Consider the following 17,062-nt stretch of genomic DNA (forward strand, 5'->3'; position numbering starts at 1 on the left):
AGGTGAGCGGTTCAGATTTTAAATTGAGAAAAGACCATCTTGTTTGTTTCCAATTGTCTACATCGTTGATATCAAAGGTGGATAATTGTCCTTGAATAGAAGTATTACGATCTTTTGTAAAATCAACATTGGTGGTGACTTGAGTAGAATTAGTATAGTCTAATAAATTGAAAAAAGCAACAATACCAGGAACATAAATTTGTTGATATACATTCCACATTGCACAGCTTAATAAGATTTAATAAAAATGTAAGTGTCTGTAGTTGAAGGAAAATTGGAAGCGGTGTTATTAAAGTTACTAATTTGAACGAGAGAACATCTTAAGAAAGCTAGTCTTTTTTTTGAATTTTAAAATCTAGTGACATGGCGTTGGTCATATTTTCGACTTGCATAATAAAAAGATTGATTTGTTGAGTTAAACTGTATTGATCTCTTTGTAAAAGTAAAGTATAAGGTATAGGATTGTTTCCAACAGGTTGATACATTTTTGAAATGATATTTTTTAATGGTAAACTGTCCAAGTTTGTACAATAGTACCATCGCTCTTTTTTTGATAAATGAATTGACCATTAAGCGAAGTGCAATAAAATATTAATTCTGTTAAATTATTTCCTTGTAATATAGCTTTGACAGTATTTAACCATGTTTTATGACTCGGTGTAGCAGCTCTTTCTAAAGTACTTGTTGTGACAAGAGGTACTTTGATGGTATTTGAAAAAATGGGTTTGGTTTGTTCGCAATATAGCAAAATTTCAATAAATGTTTCAGCGTTATATTTTGCTATTAAACTCAAATTTGCTGAAATTAATTTATAAAAATCGTCAGGCAAATTGGAAGGTAAAGTTTGAAAAGTAATAGATGTTCCAAATTGTTGATGATATGGAGAAATTTCATTTGCTTTCATTTCAAAATAAAGAGAATTATTTGAATTAATTAAGGCTTTACTTATTTGTATCGGTGATGATATTTGTCTTTTAAAGGATGGCAAACACCAAAAAGTGTAATATTTATTTAACCCGTCTTTAGGAATGCAAGCAGAGATTTGATATTCTTGACTTGTAATTAACTTATTGTAAATATAACGATTATTTCCTTTATAGACAAAATCAGAAAAAGTAATACTGTTTAAATTTAACTTGAGTAAATTGTTAGGTAGTTGATAGTTTATACTTTCAGTAAAAACGTCTAACATTTTTAATTCTCGTTCAGGCCATATGATTTGTTCAACGTTAAAAAAAGATATTGGTAAAGATGATAATGGTATGTTTTTTAAAGTAAATCGATAATATTTTCTTTAACTTGTATTTGGAAAAAATATTTGATAAAAACTTGTAAAGGTTTCCGTAGGTTCAACTTCTATACTTACTCCTTCAACGTAAAGGTACTTTATACCTAAACTTCCATACGCTCCTATAATAGCAACTCTAAAAATTTCTACAAAACCTTCTAAGGTCATTTTTTCTTGTGTATAGTTTCCCTTAATGTCTTTATCATTAACATGATCGTTCCAAATTTTCCATAAAGCGTTAATTTTGATTGGAATATCAATGAGTTCGGTTTCTATATTATATATATTACCTTCAGATTTTATTGTGTTTCAGTTACTCATTATTTTTGATAAAAAAAAGCAATTTGCCATGGTACAACATGTTTTATTTTAGTTGTTTTTACGCTTTCTGTAGTAGGTAAAAGATTGTTAATATAAATATCTAAATCAAGCATTAAATATTACCATTGCGTGTGTCTGGAACAATAGGACTAGTCGGAGAGTTTTAAACGTGCCATATTTGGGTGTTACCATGACATGAATGAAAGGACGCACAAAAGTTTCTTTTACATTGTTTAAAATGATTTCTCTTTGAGGTGTTAAACTTGTTATATCACCTGGAGCTACTTCTGGATGATTTATGTAAAGGAGAAAATTTTTGCTAGCTCGAGTTGATAAAGAGAAGTTATATAAATTATCATATCTTGATTTGTGAGAAAGATAATCATATTGCAGTAAGGATGTAAAATCTTGAACAGTGTATTGATCTGCGGTTGTTCTGTTTGAAAAAAAAACAAAATAGGATAGTCCTCTTTCGTTCGTTTTGCTTCCAATACTCGATCTTATAGGGTAAAGATAAGAAGGGTTATTGATAAATTCATTTGTTTTTGGTTTATAATACCAAAAAAAATTATATTTTAGGAACGCTAATGTATGATTAGGCTTGTATATATTGTTTGATGTTCATGTTTGAATCTATATTTAATTTTGAAATGATAGTATTTTCGTTGTTAGTTACATAACGGAAGTGCGTATTAGAATCAAATAAATATTTCAAATTTAAATATTTTCGATTGGATATAGCATTATTTTTATATTGATAACTTGGAAAAATGTCAGTAAAATAAAGTACTCTATTTAAAAAAGTATTAAAAAGTTCTAATGATCTAATTAAAAAATCGTCTTGATAAGGGCTAAAACTACCATTACCAAAATTTTTTCCAAAAGCTATTATACTCGCTATTGCTTCTTGATGAAACGATGACATTTTTTCCATATCCAAAATATCAAAGTTTAAAAATGTGTCACCTGGTAAAGTTTGAAAATTGGTGTCTAAAACAACATTTTTTGTTATGAGATAAAATGTAATTTTTCTAGTAGTATTGCTAATGATATCATTTTGAATGTCTGTTAACATTTGTTTGATAGAAGGTTTGGATTCCATTCTTAAACCATAAATGTTTTTAAGAAGGATAGGTTTTCATCTACTCGAGTTAAATCGGTAGGAACATCCTTGCTTGTTAAATGTAGGATGGTATTATTTTTGAATATAGGTTTGTTGACATCGTTAGGAGTCACGGGTAAACTAAAATCGTTCAACACATTATAATGCTCACTAACTTCATTTTTATTTTCAATTTCGCTAAAATAATACGTACTACAATCATATTTATTTACATCTAAAACATCGTCAAACGTTAAATTGTTCATTTTTTCTTTTTTTCTTTTTTTCTTGCAGTCTTTTCTTCAAAGGTTTTTAAAAAGTGTTAACATATTCGTTAAAGTTTTTATAATAAATGTCTTTATCTTCTTCGTTAATAGGTAATAAATCTTCTAATTTTACTTTAAATGTAGTATTTAAATCGCCTACTATTCCCACTTTATAAATATAAACGGGTAAATAACCTTCTACTGAAGGGTTAGAGCGCTCAGAGACTTTGATAATAATTACTTTTTTGGTAGTGTCCCAATAGGTTTGATTACGAGTAGTTGATTTGCTAAAGGTGTCTTTGGGATCTATTTTATATTTTTTCAAATAACATTCGGTTTCAAAGGAGAGAGGTTTGTATATTTTTAATTTTTCGTTTTTGTATTCTTTTTCTACTCGATGTAACATGTTGGAAAAAAAATGATGACCTTGTCTTTTGTCGTCTCGGTATTGATCGACTAAACGAAGAGATTTACTTTTGGCGTCATCAGCATCCAAATCTTCAGGAGCAATTCCACTCGTTACTCTTTCTTTTTCGTTGAGTTTTGTTCCATGTCCTTGATATAAAAACTCCAATTGGTTTTTTGAAGTTCTCCTTGTTTTCTTAATTTTTGATAAAGTTGTTTTAAACGTCCTACTGTCGATTCGGCCAAGTAAGTTTTCCCATAATTTTTAGAACTAAAATGAACAATGTTTTGCTCATAACACCATTCTTCCATTTTGTTGTTAAAAAATTCTCCACCTTGATCGGTTTGCAAGTAGATAAAAGATTTATCGTCTCTTTTAATACCTTAAAAAAATGTTTAAAACTGCTCAGCACTTTATCGGCAGTTTTTTTACTGGTGACTCTTAAATACACTTTTTCAGATACTCCATCTACCACAACTAAACAAAATTCAGGTCGATGAGGAGCAAAATTTAAATTAAAACGATTCATATCGGCCAAATCAGCTTGAAAATATTGTCGAGGTCTATCGTACGAATATTGATGCGTTTCGTAAACATAAGGTTTCCGAGGCGCTTGTTTTTTAACGTTGACATCTGTTGTTTTATTAAAAAGTAAAGTGACATGGGACCAAGCGGTTATGAGGCCGTTCCATTTTGCATAGAAAGAACTTTCTAAAAGCGTTCTTATTTGTTCATAAAATTTTAAATCGGTTGGATTTTTTTTTAAAGTGTCCAATTGAAGCTAAACTTTTTTAATTTTGGGTACGGCTGTTAAAGCAAACAAACAACTCAGTAATTTAATCAGTTGATATTCTACCAGGTTATCAATAGCGTCTCTCAAAACGTTGTCCATTTTTGAAAATTCTTTTTGTTAGAATGGTTTTTGATCTGCTCTTTTTCTTATTGATCTTGCTTCCATTGGTTTTCTTCTTAATTGTAGTCGTTCTTTCGTAGTTATGGCACTTTCACTAGCATCAGTAGCAGTAGCTCTTATTGGCTCTGTTAATGAAGTAGCACCTAATATTTCGGGAGCAGTTTCAGGTGGTTCAGTAGGTTCGGTTTTAGTTGTATCAGTAGGTTCTTCTTCTTTTTTAGTTTCCATTGGTGCTAAATAGGGATCGGATGCTCGTGTTCGTGGTTCTTTTTTAGGTGTAGGAATTTCTAATAAGGAAGACCTTGTTAATGGATGAGTGAGTAAATTTCTTTTTTTTAAATTGGTAAGTAGTTGTAAAGCGTTGGCAAAATTTTCAATATTGTTAGAATCCATTTTAAAACATTTTTTAAAAGATATTAAAAGTGAATTTAAATGACCAAGTTGAGAATTATACATTGTACCCATTATCATTAACATTTCGAGTAAACTTTTTTCTTTGATTGTATTTTCTGTACTGTAAAATTGATTTGAATTAGATTTAATATGTTGCAATAATCTCAACGCGCCTCCTTTAGCACAAGTTTGTTCTACATCTTCTTTTAATAGGACTACATCTGTTACAACTCTAAAACGTAAAGAGGGTACAGGGTTGAAAAAAGTTTTAAATGTTAAATAGAGCATGGTTTCTCCGATTGGTCTGTTGGCTAATGCGTTTTCGTCATAGTTATTTAACATTCGAACATAAATATCTTTATTGGGCAGTAAATAACTGTTCACTTGAATGTATTCTATCCAAATTTCAAATTTGAAACCTCAAAACATTTTGCCATATTGTATGCATCTTTGTTGAATAATGTCTTTGTTTGTGATAATATTTCAAAAGCTCTCTTTCCACCAAAACTTTTATCGCTTATAGATTCGCTTTCTATAAAACTAGAAGTCATGACAGTGTAAGGATCTCGAGCTAGAGCGTCAGCATATACACCTTCTGATGTTAATTTAGTTTCGTTTCGGAAGGGTATGTTGAATTTTTTAATATAACTCCACAATTTTGCAAAAGTAAGTTGTCTTATTTGGTAATAATCAGCTGCTATTCTGATGCTAGCTACAGAGTGAGAAGAGGTCAGTAATGTTAAAAATTTGTTAGCATAGATAGAATATTGTTTTAGATCATTTATTTTTTCAAAGGCAAGTTGGTGACATTGTTAATAATATTGGCTATGGATTCTTCTACATCTACGACATTGGCTTGATATAAAATATAAATTTTTAAATTGTTCAGAGTGGCTTTTTCGTTTCTCGGTTTGTAAACGCGTGAAGATATTTGATGAGATCCAAACCGATAATTGACTTAATTTTTACACATATCGACGAGATGTTTAGGTAAGTTGGGAATTTTTTTTACAGATTCGTTTCTATAAAGGTGTTCTAGAACTTCGGTCGAATTGGCTGTTTCGTAAAAAATTAAAAATTTATTAAGAGGTGTCAAAATTTAAATTTTTTTATGAGTCGATGAAATAGTATTTAAAGTTGTAGGACGCGGTAAAGTGTATATTGATTGTATTTCTATAAAGGTGTTCTAGAATTTCGCTCGAATTGGCTGTTTCGTAAAAAATTAAAAATTTATTAAGAGGTGTCAAAGTATAAATTTTCTTATGAGTCGATGAAATAGTATTTAAAGTAGTAGAACGCGGTAAAGTGTTTATTGAATGTATATTGATTAGAGAAAGGAGGCGTAGTAGTAAAAGAGCTGTCTTGAATAGGAAATATTTATAAATTTCTCATCATTCGTAAAGATTCGCTTATGACGCTTTGCTTATTCAAATTTAAAATGGTTTTAAAAGCCTAAGCATCTCCTCCTACGTTGAGATATGTTTTCCATTTTTCTTGATCGCTGATTAAGCTTGTAGCTAGATCGCTATTAAGCATATTATCTAGAGGTAACAAAGCATTTAAATTTTGTTGAAAGCTCACTTCACCAGCAATTTCATTTTCGAGATTGATGGGATCAGCATAATTAAGAGAAGAAGGTAAATCATATCACTGAACAAGCTGAGACAAATCCGATCTGTTTGTTTCTTCAGATTCTAGGTTTACTTCTGTGTTTCTTGTTCATCCATTTGTAATAATTTTTTATTAAAAACATCCATATTGTAGGCATTTTTGGCTAATACTTTACGTAAAGTTAATAAAAGAGACTTGTGATAAGGTCTATATCTATTCATGTTTCATAAAAATACAAATTATTTTGAAAAAAGAGTTTTTTTTGACAATAATCAACGTCAAACGGTTGTCTTAATAAATCGATTACAGTTTTTGTAGGTTGTATAGTGTCGAAGGAGATTAATTTATTAGCATAATAATTTATAATTTCGTGATAAAGATTAAAACGAGTTGAATTGAAATATTCTTTTAAAACGTCGTAATTGTTATAAACAAAGTCTGATATAGCTTGATTTTTATCTTTCATTTTTTCTTTTTTCATGATGACTTTTCCGTTTTAGTTAATTTTTGGATAGGGATATAAATATTCCTTGACAAAGAGTTTAATTTCTATACAAACGTATTCTTGAAAAGCGTTTTTTATTTGTTGTCTTTTGTGATCTGATAAAAGTTCGCATTTTAACATTTTTACAGCATTAAAACGTGTCAAAATTTCTTTCATCCATATTTTAATTTCGTTTTCGTCAATGCCTTTTCTTCTATTCATTTTGGGGATAAAAATTTGTCCTCGAACAGCCAACTTTTGTCTCAAGGCTTGACGTTTACTCGCTTTGTATGAACATAATTCGTAATCATTTTGTTAAATTCGTAAAAATTCATCGCTTTCCCAGTCATTCAGAATCAGAACTGGTTCCACCGTCTGAAGGTTCGTCTGAAGATTCATCTGAAGAATCGCACAATCCATATCGTTTTTGTCCTTTGATTTCTTTGAGTAGTTGTGTTGTTTTTTCGCATTCACTACTTTTTTTTTTTTATCGGATTTTTTTTTTCCTTATTTATATTGTTTTTTTCTTCCTCGTCGAGTTTATTCTCTTTCTATTGATTATAGTTATTATGATGTGACTTGAGATAATAATTATTTTTTAAATTTGGCGCTTTCACATAGGGAAAGGAATAAAAACTAACAATTTTTTTGTTAACGCTCATGTCTTTATAATCAAAGTCCAATTTGCCTTGAGCGTCTACTGGAAAAAATACTTTTGTTCTTTTCACGTAATCTGTGTTCTCAAGCGTGCTACCGAAGAGTTTCTTTAAAATAAAGCTAAATGTCCGTGTTGATTAGAAGTTTCTTTATTTAACAAATCGCTTATAACGTGACGATGCATTTTGCCAGTAGAATGAAAATCATTTTTAAATATTTTTTCAATCTCGCTGTTGTTATCAAAAGAAATAATACATTTGTAATGCGACATTAAATTGTTCCAACATTGACTGGCATTAGAAGGTACAGAATGAAAAATAGTAATAGTACCTACTCCGTGATGAGATCCGCCAGAACATGCGCTAGTTTATTGTTGACTTTTTAAACAAAAAGCGCTAATATCATCGAATAAAAGTATTGTTTTTAATAATCGATGATCGCTATTTTGAATACCGTATTTATCTTTTGAAAAACCAACGGCTCTCTGTATTACTGAATCTAAATTTTCTGGACTGTTAACTGTTACTATATCATAAGCTTCTAAATTATTTTTAGAAGACTCGATAATATTTTTTCATGTTTTGTGTTGAGATTCGCTAGGTTCTCTCATTTGTATAACAAATAACATTTCTGCATCAGGAAATTTTCCACAATGTTATAATTCTCTAGCCATAGTCGATTTTCCACTGTTTGTAGGTCCTGTAATAATTGTATTTTCAGGATATACATCTTAAGTAGGTTTAAAAAGATTAAATTTAACTTGTGAATTGGTTTCTTCATCTTTGAGTTCAGTTTATTTTGATGTTCCTTTTAAATAAAAATCATGAAACCTTTTTCGTTTAATATTTCGGTTATAGATCAAACATCTTTTTTTTCTAACGGTTTCTCTGTTTTCTAACGGTTTCTCAATTTTTTTAATGTCCATTCGTGGTATGTTGTTCATCGCATAAAGTAATTGTTCTTTGGTTCCATTACGACTCCATATATTTAACATTTGAAAAGCTTTTTCTTCAATATATCTGTAATCTGCATCAATAAGATCCAGTTCGCATTCGCTTACTTTTAAATATCTTCCACACGTTTTCCAATCTCGGTATAATTGTTTTGCAATTTCTGGTAATAATATATTATCAATCATTTTTTTCTAAAAGACAAGTGCAATTATAATGAACTCTATTGAAATTTCCAAAATGAATACAATCTTCTTCATAACATCCTACGTGACACACAAAACGTTAATAATCAATCAAACATTCAGTACAACAACTTAAAAATTCTTCAGGAATTAAATCTCGTCTGTTTAGAGTAATAAGAATCAAACGTGAAGTATAAAAATCTTAATTTTTATTTATAAATAATGACTTTCGTTTTCTGTATTTTCTACTAAATAAAAGTTTTTAGAACCAACTTCTTTTAATTTGTTTTCAAGTTGTTGTGTTGTTAACTTTTGATCAAAAAAATTAAACTCCATTTTATTATTAATAAAATTTTTTACAAATTTATATTCTTTTTAAGATCGTTTAATAAAGGGATCAAAACTTTTCGATTAACATGGCCATTGTTTGATAACGTTCTCATTGTTTTATAATATTTTTTTCAATTTCAAGTAAATTTTGAATGTGTTCGTCGCTACAAAATTTCTCTATATCAGGTAAAACCTTTAAATTTGCTTCTCGTATCGGTTCCAAAAGATAATGGTCTCGAACTTCAGTAACGACTCCTTCATCAAAAACATAATTTTTTGTGTAAATCTTTTAAAAAATCGATAACGTGTGTTTGCATTTTAACTTCTTTGTAATTGACACTCATTCTATTTTTTTGGATAGGTGATTTTCTTTTACCACTGGAAAAGAAAGTTGTCTACTCAATCTTTTTGCGGCAAAGGTATCAAAACCGTTAACATAATTTGAAAATAAGAGTTTAGAATTGGGTACTCCTTTAGCTCTATTTTTGTAATAGTTTTCTTTTTCTTCGTCTCCATTGACGCTGTGAACACTACAACATTTAGGTCCCATAGCAAAAGCTTGAGCAATGTAATAAGGAGGGGGTATTTCGTTTTGAAAATGATCAGTTTCTTTAGAATAAAGAGTGGAATAAAAAGGGTGAGTTTTTTATAATTGGAATAATCCATCCAACGATATACAAATTTTGAAAAATAAATCCATTTTTCTACTTTTTCGCGAAACGTTGAAGAAGCATATTGTTTCTATTTTTCTTTTGCGTAATGAAAAAACGACCAGAATCAGTATCTGTTACTACCAAATGTTTTTCAGCTCCATGATTTCTTAATACTTGTCCCAATTCCCAACTAAAATGTCCTGCGTTTAGTTTAGCATAAGATAGAATTTGTGAATCCACAATACGTAAAGATTTATTAATGAGTTTGCATTTTTCGCTGGTTGTTGAAATGAGAGCATTTTTATGATCTTTTGATTTTAAGAGTTTAAGACGTCTTTCATTTCATGATGATTGTTTTCATCGTGAAATAAAATACTTTTTGTTTTGACATCGCTAATCAAATTGAAAAGAATTTCTTTAAAATAATCGTCATTACTAAAATCGACAGTGTCGTAATAATCTAAACATACTTTTTTTCAAAAACGTCCAATTTATATCTTTCAGGTTCAACACCAATAAACATTGAATCGTTGTATAATAAATTTTGAAAATGAATAGGAAGTAACAACTTCCTATTCATTTTCAAAATTTATCAACCGTTGATTCATTTTCAAAATATTTTCATCCGTTGGACCTTCTCGAATTAAAACATGGCGAATGTTTTGAAAATTTTTAATGATATTTTAAATTGCTTTTTCTTCGTGATTTATAATAGCAGTATTTAATTTTTGGGCAATATGTTAACTTAATGTCCCGTAATGTCCGTTTATTTGCAATTTGCAAGAAGCATCGACTACTTTGTCAGCCTTTTTATTGGCTTCTTTTCTTTTTTCCATATTTCTTTTTACCATTTTTTGAGCTAAAGGATAACGCCATAAAGGGAGTACTTTGTAAATTTTTCAACAACACATTCAAAACACGTAGTCAACCATATTAAAGTGTCTAAAAATTCACACGTTTCATGCGAACTTAATTACATGACCAATTTAATGGTATTGTCTTTTTTCTATACCATAGGTTCCATTATTTTTGAGTTAACGTTCAGATACAATTTCAGTTGGAGAATAATCTTGTAACGATTTAATTTCTTTTTCTACCATGGGTGAAAAACCTCCTACTTCATCTTAATACTCTGGTTTCATGGTAATATGTCAATGGACTAAAGCACTAGTTGAGAATCCGTTTAAATTAGCACGATGATATTTTCGAATCACATCGTCTAAAGTAACACATTCCAAATCAAAAGAATATTTCATGTGAAAAGGTAAAGGTTTTAATTAAGCTCCTCCGTTTTGTCTATTTTCGTCCATAAAAATTAAACAACCTCTTAATACACTGTTTAATTTGAATTCTTTTATTTTAGGTTCAAAATAATCTGTATCAATGGCGAATTTTTGTGTGCCGTTGGTTGACATACCACCTCGAATACTCATTTCAATCATTTTTTGATGCTCGTTGGTCTGAGGAAATTGATTAGGAATTAAACTGATTGCAGAATTTAATTTGCTTGTATAAATCAAAATGTTAACATGATTAAGAATATGAAATTTTGTAAATTTAAATGTTCTTTCATCAAGTCAATCATAACGGACCTAATACTACTGCGTCGAGCACAGTATAAATATGCAATAAGGATTTTAAAGTTTTTTAATTTAAAAAGTTCCACAATTTTTGAACTTCTCCATAAGCTTCTTTGATTTTTTTAATTTCTTCTTGCAGATTTGTAGACTTCATTGAATCGTTTTGAGCAAATAATTTAATAGGTGGAATTGTTTTATATTCAATATTTAATAGTTCGTCTGTTATTTGTGAGTAAGGATAATGTTTTTTTAATAAAACAGTTTTTAAACTCTGATTGTTGGTTAAATGAATAATTTCAGGATGAAAAGGTCGTAAATAATGCAACATGGTGTTGACAATTTGATTTTGAGCTTTTTGAGAAAACATACTACTGGCTTGTTCTAAGGAACAATTTAAAATTTTCAAGCTATCCACAATTTTAATATGTTTACCAATGCAGATAATATTTACTTTGCTCACATTTTTAGATATAACAAAAACATCTTCCATGCTGCGATATTTTATAAAAGCGTTAAAATGTGTTTTTTCAGATTTAGCCAAATGACCTTATAACGGAATGTCCAAAATTTTTTTTAAACCTTCTACAATCATAATACGGTTATCAAAAGAAGCGTTGTGAGCAAAAATAGGACAAGATAAATGTTGACTATATCTGGCTAAATTTTTGTTGCAATAATCATGAGCTAATCCATAAACTTGTCCAGAAAAGTGATCGTGATCAATAACTAGATAATCTTCAATAGCGTCGAGAAAAATATTGCATTTATTTAAATTTTTTCTCTACTTTTTTCATCTTGAATAAAATCGGATAAACTAAATTTTTTTTCAAATTATTTATTAAAAGAAGCCAACATACAATGATACCATAATTCGGAGACGGGTTGCTTCAACTTTCTCATAAGAAACAAAAAAAAATAGATTATCTGTATTTTGATTACCTACTTCGTTGACACATTTGGGAAAGATTTTGATTAAAAAATAGGGATCATCTAACAAGTCCATATATTCATGATCAAAGTATATTTCGAGTTGATGATCAGTCATGATAAGGGAAGCCAATTGTTTCATTTAATCTAAAAGTTCTCCACTGGTTATTCTCACATAATCACTTAACAAACCGTGAGTTTGAGGTAGGTATTCAAATTTATCCCACCATCTACAACAAATGAAAAAAACTCGATACTTGAAATAAATCTTGTTTTATTTTTTCAGCATCGTTATTGATTAAATAATATTGAACATTCGAAGGTAACATGAACAATTCTAAACGTCTTACTCTTTTAACCATGATGTTAACAACTTGAATTCGTTTGTCGTTGTAAATACGAAATTCGTTATGATTTAATCTTTCTATTTCTTGAGGAGTCATGCGAAAAAATTTATTTTTATAAATATCAGATTGACGTATTTTATCTCCAGGATATCTACAAATAGATTATAAAGGATTTTTTTCTTGCCATATTAAATTTCTTTCTTCGGATGATATATTTAATTTTTGAAAACGCGCTAAACATATATCATAAGCAAATCGAACCAAAGTATCTGCTAAAGCTATTAAATCATAAACTCGTAATTTCATTTTCAATTTTTCACTATTTTCACAGTCGAATTTAACTTTTCCCACAATATACGTCTGTGTGTTTTGTGAAGTAAAGAAACTCATGGTTGAATATTGGGAGGTAAACACGTTAAATTATTTCTTTCTAAACTTTTAATAGTATTTTCATAATATAAAATACATTGAGTTAACACGTATCCTTGATCATCCAAACCAAAACATTCTCTTGCTAATGTTTCATGAATGCATCGAATGACGATGGAATGACAATGATAATTCAACTTAGATAAAGGTTTGACTTTGGAAGTGGCATTTTCTTGAGACTTTGTAATACTTGTTTCACAATCAAACGACATTAAAAAATGAAATAAGTTTCTACTTGTACACATTAATGAATTTTGCGGACGATGTGGTTAATGCAATCGTCGTATGTAAATTTGACTGGTTTATAATAACCTTTACATTCGTGTGTCTCTGTAGTAAATTTTTGTCCGCATTCTGAACATTGAAAAAGAGCACGTGACTTGTTAGCAGAAAAATGTACAGTAGAAAATTTTTCACTCAACATGCTTATAGCATGAAAAGAATTGTTTTTTTGAAAAATACAAATATTTATAGTGTTTTTGGTTTTTTTCGTTGATTGGCTTTATTTTTTTCCTCGTCATTAATAAAAACTCTTTGAGAATATTGATCGTCTTTGGTAATGTTTGCGTTTTCGTAGACCACTTTTAGTTCTGTAAGAGTACTTTTATAATGCGATTTTAATTTAGAATGCAACAAACGAATTTTGGTATTACTTATGTTAAAGGCAAAAATTTTAATGTTAATACGATCAAAAGTATTTTCGTAAGCAAAACAGTGACTCAAATCAATCAAAGTTTGAAATTACATATTTTAAGGTTTTTCTTTTAAATTTTGTAAAACGTTATTCCAAGCCAGAATATTTTGTTCATCTTGATCTTCAAAAAGGAGTTTTAAAATATTTACTTATGAATATAAGTCGTTCGCATTTTTTTCAAAAACTTTTTTATTTCATTCTTCAATTGTGCACACATTCCATTGGCGAATCAACAAAAAGATTAGAAAAGCATAATAAAATCATAAACCTGGTTCAAACAAAATACTATAATCTAAAAACATTTTTCTTTTTTGTTCATAAGAGAGTTTAGTATAAGATTGACCTTTTAGCGAATTTTGCCATTGTGTTATAGAATGAGGTCTTTACCATTCACCAAACCATTTGTCTACATCAATTTTTTTGCTTGTTTCTTGTTGTTTTTTAAAAAAAATAGTTTTTGTTTTTTTTCGTAATATGTTTTGTTGTGTTTTTTCTTTTTTTGATTTTTTTCATCTGTCATGAGCAATTTTCTTTTAAAACCTCACAATTTAAAATCTCGTAATTACATTATTGATCTTTCTGTTAAATTGTTTAGAGTTTTATCAACCTTCATCCACTATCGTTTTCTAAAATGATAAAAACAGCAGAAACATTGGCATCTTGATCAAAACGTAAATTAGTCGCACCTTCTAAAGGTTTTATAAAATAAACAGGCAAATGGTAACAATGTTTCATTATTTTACAATAACCATCTTCTATAGATTTGCAACATAAAGTAACAATATTGTAACCAATTAAAAAATTTTGAAACAAGTCAGCAAAATGAATACTGATTTTCATTTGCGTTTCAAACCCTTCTAATGTTTTTTGTTCTACGTGATAAACAATTTCATTTGGACTTTGAGTTTCAGAATAAAGTTGTGATTCTTCAATATTATCTTCATCTTTATAACTATCTTTGATGTAAAATTAATGTTCAGTGTATATACTGTTGTTACTAAATTTTGTTTCATCAGTTTGATATTCAAATTTCATTTTTTTATATTTAAAAAAAAATTGCATGTATTTTTTATATAATTCCAATTCATCTGAATCAACAGTGATACTTTTAAATATTTTTCGTATTTTGATATATCATTAAGAATAATAAAAATATGATTAATATTACAAACTCGTGATAAAGAAACATAATAAAGACTATTATTAAAAGCCTTTGAATTAAATTGAACAACTGCTTTATTCATTGTACTTCCTTGAGCTTTATGAATAGTAAAAGAAAAAGCTAATTTTAAAGGTAAACCAAATCTTGAGCCTACAACAGCATGAGAGCAATCTAAAATCTCTTCTTTGACACATTCAATTTTGACTTCTTTTTATTCATAATAACCCAAACTACTTTTTTTTATATTAAATCAACTGTACCAATAGTACCATTGCACAAACCTTCCTCCACATTGATATTTTTTACAAGCATAACAATAGCACCTATTTTAAGATAAACAGTTGCTGGAATCTGAAACAAACAATGTTTGTTTGGATTTTTAATAACATCTTTAGCATAAAACCAATAACCTTCGTATTTTATACTCTCCAGTTTTTTATTATTATAAACATCGACTTCCATATTTCTAAGAACTAAACTCGTATATTAAGTGTTTAAATTTTCATCGTTTTCAAAACAACGCGTCATAAAATAATCAATAGTTTGGTGTGAAACTTGTCCAAAATGTATTTTATTTAAAGCTCCAAAAAATTGCGCATCTTCTTTTTGTCTAAAGCATTCAGTTAAAACCAAAACTTCCGTCATGTATTGTTGCCATTTTTTAGATTTAAAAACAAATTCTCTTTTGACAGGTGGTAATTGGAAAAAATAACCGCAAGCAATAACTTGTATACCACCAAATAATTTATCATAACATTGTTTATTTCACAAGCTATTAAATGTAATAAATCAAATGTTTGAGCGTTAATCATTGAAATTTCATCAATAATCAAAACATCAGTTTCCAACCACGTTTTTTTAATGTCAGGATGCATATGACGTTTATAATAATCTAAACTTTAACACCAGTTTCTATACCAGCAAAAGCATGTATAGGGACACCATTTAATAAATGAGCTGCTTTTCCTGTACTTGCTGTAATATGTATTGTTTTATAAATTTGTATACTTTGAGCAATTTCTTTGACGATATAACTTTTTCCACATCCAGCACCTCCAGTTATAAAATTTTTTTTTCCTTTTTCAAGCCATTAAAGCGCTTTTTGTTGTTGTAAAGATAATATTTTTTTTTATTTTGCTGAAAAAAAATAAATTTATTTTAAATATAAATACATAATAGCATATTTTATAAAAACATCATAAAAATAATGTTCTGGTCAACAATTTTTTCCACTATAGATGATAAATCGTTTTGTTTATTAACAATCGACAAAAACTTTATAGCCATCATTTCATCTTCTGTTAATAGGTTTTTTTTTTCACTTATTAACTTGAGCATTTTTTTATTATCATTTTTTCTTATTTTATTCATCTAAAAAAAAATTACATATAATACACTTGATTAAAACATTTTTCACAATATATGAAAAAAAATTTTGTTTTTTCTGAACGTAAAATTTGACTTTGTTGCTGCTTTAAAAAAAATAAGATGCTGAGACAAAGACAACAGATAATTCATTATCTGTTATCATTATCTAAGTATCTTTATTTTATTCATCTAAAAAAAATTGACATTTTTTTAATTCAAAAAACATTTATCACTCTGACTGAAATAGATAAAGTAAAAAATAAATATGCTTTTATTATAAAAAATTTTTTTACATATCCATATATAAAAAATGTTAATATTTCCTTTCATAATTATTAAATTCTGAATGTATAATCACTTTTTTGTTTATTGGACATTTAAAACACAATTTGTTATTTTGACATGGGCATAATCCCAAACAAAGAATTTCGCTTTCATGATGTTTCCAAGTGTTTTTTAGCAAAACTTCTGACAAACCTATTTTTTTTACTGTCAACATTATATTATTTTCCATTTTTTTATGTAATCTAAAAAATTTTTTTTTTAAAAGAAAAAAAATTACAAAAAAATTTTAATTTGTGGTTTCCATTTGATATTTATTCACTAGATCGTTGTCGTATATATACTTTTTATTTTCTTAAATTTTTCTTGACAAGTCATATATGGATCAATATCACAAATTTCACATTCGTCCATTGAAAGCATATATTATTTTATCGAATCACTCGAATCAAATTTAGGTACATAATTAAAAAAATCATCAAAATCAATATTCATTAACTATTCGTCGAAACAAATCAAATTCTTTAAAGCTTGTTTGCGACATTTTTTTACTAATCTAAAAATAAAAATAATACAAAATTAATCAAATGAACATTTTTTAAAAATCTTCCCCCTTTTTACTTATAAACATATTATAATATTCTTTCACTGTACCCACTGATAATCACAACATAAACATTAAAGTTTATATTTGTCGTATTCTTGACATTGACA

Source organism: Hydra vulgaris, chromosome 04 (genome assembly GCF_038396675.1).
Source record: "Hydra vulgaris chromosome 04, alternate assembly HydraT2T_AEP".
In the NCBI taxonomy this organism is placed as follows: domain Eukaryota; kingdom Metazoa; phylum Cnidaria; class Hydrozoa; order Anthoathecata; family Hydridae; genus Hydra; species Hydra vulgaris.